Source organism: Acanthopagrus latus, chromosome 4 (assembly GCF_904848185.1).
Source record: "Acanthopagrus latus isolate v.2019 chromosome 4, fAcaLat1.1, whole genome shotgun sequence".
NCBI classification, from domain to species: Eukaryota; Metazoa; Chordata; class Actinopteri; order Spariformes; family Sparidae; genus Acanthopagrus; species Acanthopagrus latus.
Window position 1 is genome coordinate 30,282,024 of NC_051042.1, and position 6,749 is coordinate 30,288,772.

The following is a 6,749-nucleotide window of genomic DNA, read 5'->3' on the forward strand; positions in this document are numbered from 1 at the left end:
AGACTCAGTCTCGCCTCCAGCACATTTTGACAGACACAGAAGACGCAAATCAGTCGCTAGAGAACAAAAAATCCTTTAACTTGGCAAAATTATCATCCAATTCAAAGTAGCAAAAAAGAAAAAGAATGAATACTCCAATCAAACACTGTGCCATCCACGTTTGTCAATTCTTTACAGCTCTCATCAGTTTGATCATGTATTACTTCCAAATAATAAGAAAGTTGCGACTTAAATTCGTTTTTCTTTGGATGTTTCTGAACTTCCCCTCTTCTGTTGCATGCAAGTATGATTCATTTATTGAGACTCCCTGTCTTCTATTTGCAGATGTTTAACCACTTCTCCAGCTACTTTTTGTTTAGCGTGCAGCAGCAGAGCGGTCATACCTCACCAGCAGAACTGTTTTGTTGATTAAGTTCGAACAAAAACAGAGAGGAATGTTGCAGACTGAGAGCGCCTATCGTGTAACATCGTTGTTTATTGGTCCCATATGATTTTTAGGCCGGAAATCTTTTTCAGCAATGCTGTCTGCTCAACTCACACCCAAATAGAGGCTCCGCTTGTGTGTGGATGGCACCCTTCAGTTTTCTAATTGATGACTACTGGGTGCAGTCCGACGGAAGCAGTCTGCTGGCAAACACACGGGAGGAAACCACTGCCAAGACAGCTTTTCTATCAGATTGCTCTTTGAACTTCAGGCTTATGAGCTGCTGACAAACTCAGACTCTGCATGGCGGTGTACTGCAGTGCCCCTTGCCTTCCTTCCTCTGCTCAGTCCCTGAGACCTTGTGGAATCTACAAAGTCAACATGAGAGTCTAAAGAAGGGAAATATCCTGCTGTTTTTCCCTCACAAATGTGTCCAATCTTTGGCGCACTGTGATTCCGACTTAACTCTAAATGGAAACAGTGTTGTTTCTTTTCTTTCACGCCACCACCTAGCAGCAGAACAGCGTGTCAGACCACTTTCCTCTGGATAATTTCAGACATGAGAGACCCGTTTCAGCCCTCTCTTGCCCCCCTTTTGCCAGCACGGCCTGGCTTTCATTAAGCCGCCTTATTGGTTGCACATGGCCAAAGTGGACTTTGTGTTTATCCTCACGCAAAAAGGTGCTGAGGAAATTGCTGAGTCTTCTGTCATAAGACAAGTCCTGAGGGCTATTTCCTTGGCTTGCTTTGCACGCGTGGCCTGGCGTCAGCCCGGTGGCAGGGGGAATAATGAGGCTTAGAGTGAGCAGCGCTGTAAGCCTGGCAGGTCCTCATGCCTCACAGAAAACCGATATCTACAGCGGGCCGGACACGGAGCCCTGAGGGATCTCTGATGCCGTCCTCTGGGAGATTAGCTTTGCTACCCTTTGCCTTGTATGCTTCCTTTCTTAATTCACTAAACTAATAGTGAGCTCGCACATCAGGGAGAAAAGAAGAAGATTAAATAATCGGAGAAAGTGGCTGCTGTGGAGATTAGATGTAGTGTGGTAATTTTTATGATTAATGACATGAACAAAAATACGGCAGGCCTGAACCTAGCACAGGGCCAGAGCAAACATAATGAAGTCCATCTGATATGTTCATTAATTCATGTGTCTATTGGCAGCAATGCAGAATTTGGGCTTTTTTTTTTTCAATATTATATGAGACAAGAGGATATGACTCATGCATCATAAAAGTACCTAGCTAAAGAAATATATTACTGTGATGAACACAACAAGGCACAGATTTAAACAGAAATACACACATGTATAGACGCTCTATTATTACGTGTTTATGTGTCTTTCGATGTGTGTGCTCTTGTGCCCTGGGTGAAGATGAAAAGTTTTTTGGACTTGTAACCCCTCTTCCCCTGCCGGTAATCACCCCAGAGCCCTGTAATCCCTGGCGCATGCAGATGCCGCCGGGGGAATATTACTGTTCATAATATTAATCTGCTCTCAAATTCCTTTCTGTTACCAAGATGAGGGGCCTCGTGCACCATGTTCTTATGGGTATTAAGTGTGCTACAAGAGATTCATCGAGAGGTAGATTCTGACTCGTCAGGGATCAAGCCCAGCCTGAGGTCGTATCGCCGCTTTAAGGAACACCCGTGAGCACGCAAAACCCATCTCCATATTCTCATAAACAGCCTGACATGAAAGACGCTGTGCCACAGCAGGGACACAAATCCACACCCAGCCCACATGAATCATGTCAGCCTGATCCAGAGGAGGGTTAAAGCCTCTTTAAGGTGCTCGGTCCCCGGCTGTGATACCTGACTTAGCAGCAGGTAAACCCTCGTGCCACAGGGCTGAGGAGAGCGCCATTGTCTCCATCAGCTGATCAAAGGCACGGCAGCGCACCACCAACCTCACACTTCTGAAACCACAGGAAAAAGAAATGAATAGGAACCCGCCAGATGGATTGGAACCCTTTTCCTATTCAGCTGCTGTTCATCATCCTGTACCTGGAATTTGGCATTGTAACATTTGTTGTACATAGCTTAGCGCCAGGGTGGATTTGTGGCTTTTCAAAGGGCCTCAGCACAACAGTGTAATCACACTAAGCCTCTGGGAATTTATTATTAAAAACATGCAAGGCTAATGACCACAATTACTTTAATCACATAGTAGCTGTCTTTGAGGTGTGGAGACACAGACTATTTACTTAATAAGAGCTATTAAGCACTCTGATGACCCTTTTTTCCCAAATGACAAATTTCTCCGCTTTGCTCATTTGTATGCTGATGATGCACGGCATCACTTGAGGATATCGTTTTCAACACGAACCTCACCGGTTCATGAGTTGAGGAGCCAGTCTCGCAGATACGAGCCTTGCCCTGTCTTTAACCGGCACTGTGTGTTTATTAGTTAATGTTTCTTTTCTTTCTCACCCGCGTGCGCAGCCTGAGACGTCTGAGCAGCTGTGGAATTGGATGCAGTCCACTGTGTCACCGGGAGTATTTATGCAATCAGGAAGCGAGCGGGCGGAGGTGCGGTGGTGCCAGTGGCGTGTGAAATCTGCCGGCTGGATTGACACTCGGATGACGGATACCTGTAAAATACATTCACGCCTCTGAGAAAGACGGATTATTTGTCTAGTGTTACACAAAACACTCAGCAACACTGCCGAGGGATCCCATCCTCCCTCCCTCCCCCCGCCGTGGTATGAGAAGAGAAACCCTGTCTGAAGTTAGGCTGAGGTAAAATGAAGAGAGAGGCCTCCGCCGCAACATTCAGATCATTTTGATGTCTGGGAAATGCACATTCAATTATAAAGGCAGCGCCGCATGTAAAGCTGTTTGTTCTGTTCCCCGAGCAACAGCCAAACTGAGAACTTGTAATGGAAAGTCGCTCTTTTGAAACAGTGAGCATTTACACGCCAGGTGTTTGTGTTCTGCCTTTCGCGGGAGATTGGATGGAAATCTACATTATTTCTACATTATGTGTCTCCGTGTCTGATCTTGTAGCGAGGAACAAAGAAAGATGGAGGAATATGTAATGCGGCGTATTGATCGTGTTCGCCGGTGTCTCTGTATCGTTCTCCTGTAAGTGGTGTGGCGTGTTATGACCCTTAGCTTCCCTCTACAGGGGTATTAGTCACCATTAGCTGTTCTAAGGTCACCTTGCAATGAGCCGGCCGTCCCTGTGGAGGTGACACTGTCAGGGTGTCACTTGGCATGTGTAGACTTGTATCTTAACCTTGACCAAAGAAAATGTCTTTTCCAGTAGTTAAAGATTTCCAATTGGGCCCGAGGCTATAAAGCCTCAGGGATCTCACTGTCCAACCTCTCTGCTTATCCTGCTGCCTACCCTGTTAGCTATCAGTATAAATGCAGACCACCAGTCATGCATTAAGTGCATAATTATTCCATTTCCAAGATAAATCTGGTGTATAGTGTCATATCCATCATGGCTGTCACCTCCTACATGGAGAGTAGGGCACTAAATGAAAGCCTTTTTGCTCATATGCACTTCTATATAGTCATCAATTTTGAGCAGTCTATTCATTGTTTGGTTTGACAGACGTGAGCTAATAATGAATGATCAAGCAATGCCCCTCAAACAAGAATAGCCAAGCATAAGCATACACAGGCACTGAGGAAGAAGAAGAAGAAGAAGAAGAAGAAGAAGAGGAGGAGGAGGAGGAGGAGGAGGAGGGTGTCATTCCACAACAGAGACGGAGCTACACTGAGAAATCCTCTTCTGCATCACCTCTTATTTATTTATTTATTTTGTCAAGGTTGCTGTTCTGGCAATGGGGACAATGTCAAAAAATTTGTAGCGATCAATATTTCTGAGTGTGTCTGATCACCAGGACGACCAAGTATACAAGTGTTAACAAAGGCCCAGGCCATACCAACGCGGGTTTACAGCTTGTATACACTGGGATATGATGTGAAAACAGTAGTTCAGTCCTCAGACGGTGGCCAAAGAGGAGCTCTGATCCTTGTCCCCGCCTTGTTTCACAATAAATAACATTGCTTGTTCCACTCAGGACGGACATGGAAAAGAGATTTAGGCCCTGACCGCGGGATGATGTTTATTTTTTTGCTTTTATTATGTGTTATTCCGTTTAACATGGGATTAGGCGTGTTACTGCTGGTGTAAAGCTGAAGTAAGGCTTCTGGGCTGATTGGAAGTAAAGCAGGTTATGTGATGGACATAATAAGAATATTTGGGCAATATTGGGGTTATTTTGAAAGGCTTAGTTGAGGACAGCCATCCAAAAAACCACTGCTTTAACGCTGGAGACATTTGGGTTTGAAGACATCCACTGAGTGTAGTAAAATACTGCTTTTCAAAGTAAGGTATGTCCTCCTGTACCTGCTGTGACATTATCTCTTTTTTTCTCTTAAATTGGCAACCATTTTCCACCGCTACGATCGAATGACAGCTGTGGCCGAATGTTATTTTGTATCTGATAAAGCACTCTTTGTTGGCTGATATTAGTCTATCACACAAGATGCATTTAAAATGTGCCCGGCGTCTCCGAGGGGGATGTATGTGCCACATATTATAGATACCAGTTTAGAATAATGTTGCCTAGCCTACAGAATCTCACAACAGATAGTCCAAAAATGCTGCTTTAAGCTCCCCCAAACTGAAATGTGGAGATATGTCATGTGTTACACGCCCGACTGCCTCCGTTGCATTTACAGTAATTGATTCTTTTCAACGATTTTAAAATGCCGAGGGCCCCTGGCGGCATTGCATGTTTAAAAGGAGTGCAGGCATGTCACGCATGGCCAACCCCCACAGATACGTTGCTTTCTTGTAATTCAATCCGGCCTTTCTGCACCTCACCAAGGTGATTAGCTCCATGGGACACAAGTGCCGCTGGACTTTTCCTCCATCGGATTAGGCTCATTGACTCTCATTTTCTCTGTGTAATCTCGTGCATAATGACACACATTCACACACTCTAATTCTTTATCCGACTTGGCTTTGGAAATGTATCATTGTTTTGTTTTTTTCTTTACCTGTGTTTGTCGCTCGTAACCGACAGCACTAGGCTACTACACTGTTTAACACAAGGAAAGACGCAGACACATCGGCTAATGTTTGCTAAAAGTTGAGTTAGGACCTAAATCTGACTTTCTGACATGTTTTCTGTGTATAAAAATATTTTGTTCAACGTGTAACTTCTGTAATAATGGCTTTTCAAAGTCTGAGTAGAAGAACATTGAGCAAAATTGGCTTTTTGAGCGATAGCTAGCTGGTAAAACAGCCACCATTTAAAATTTACATTTATTTAGGGCATTTAGCCCATGCTTTTGTCCAAAGTGACTTACAGCAATTCATACCTTCATACACCGATGGCAGTGGCTGCCATGCAAGGTGCCGACCAGCACATCAGGACCAGTTTAGGGTTCAGTATCTTGCCCAAGTACACCTCGACATGCAGACCAGGGGAATCAAAGCAGCGTCCTTCTTATAACAAGACGCTGGCTCTGCCCCCGAGCCACAGCAGCACTGCTACTAGCTATCCATGAACAAAAACTATGACATTTTAAAGATCTTTGCAGGTCAGCATGAGGCTAAACCAACTTGTAATGGAAAGTAAATCTAGCTATCCTCCTGCTGAACGTAACCACCTCAGCAGAGAAGCAGAAGGCTAACTGCTTTATCACGTTTTGGTGTTGGCAAGCTTCCATTAAATCACATGTTTAAATATATGAAATTCTAATTTGGCTTAGTAGCCTATATTCATTTACTGCCTGTTAGACATGGACTGTAAAGAATCCGACTGAGTGTATTTTTCCTTTTAAACAAAAAAAAATCCTAATAAACAGGAATTAATTAAAGCCGGAACAACTTTTCAGTCTTTTATGCAGAACTGCTAATATCGAAGGTGATCTGTCAGAAGTTCAACGTGTTTTTCTGCTAATTTGTTTTTTCCTTTTGTTGTGCTGGCAATATTGCTGTCAAATGAGACCTCACCCACATCATACTGTATTTTGAAAGGCAGCCTCATTGTAGACCAACCAGGCGAATAATGCACACACAATGCAAAAAAAAGGAGAAAAGAAAAAGGACGCATCAAATGCACTACAGCTCTGCTGTTCACAGCCTTTATCTGTATTGTGCTGGTAAACAACAGAGAAGTTATTTTAGAAATGAAGCAATTAAGCGGATCCAAAATGAACACAACCCCCTTGTAAACCAGCACATGGCAATGTCATTTGCATGCCTTTGAATAACTAATCTCTGAGGGGAGTTCCTTCAGATGGAATTCTCAATGCCATGCGCTCTTTGTTTTAAACACGGCAAACAAACAAACA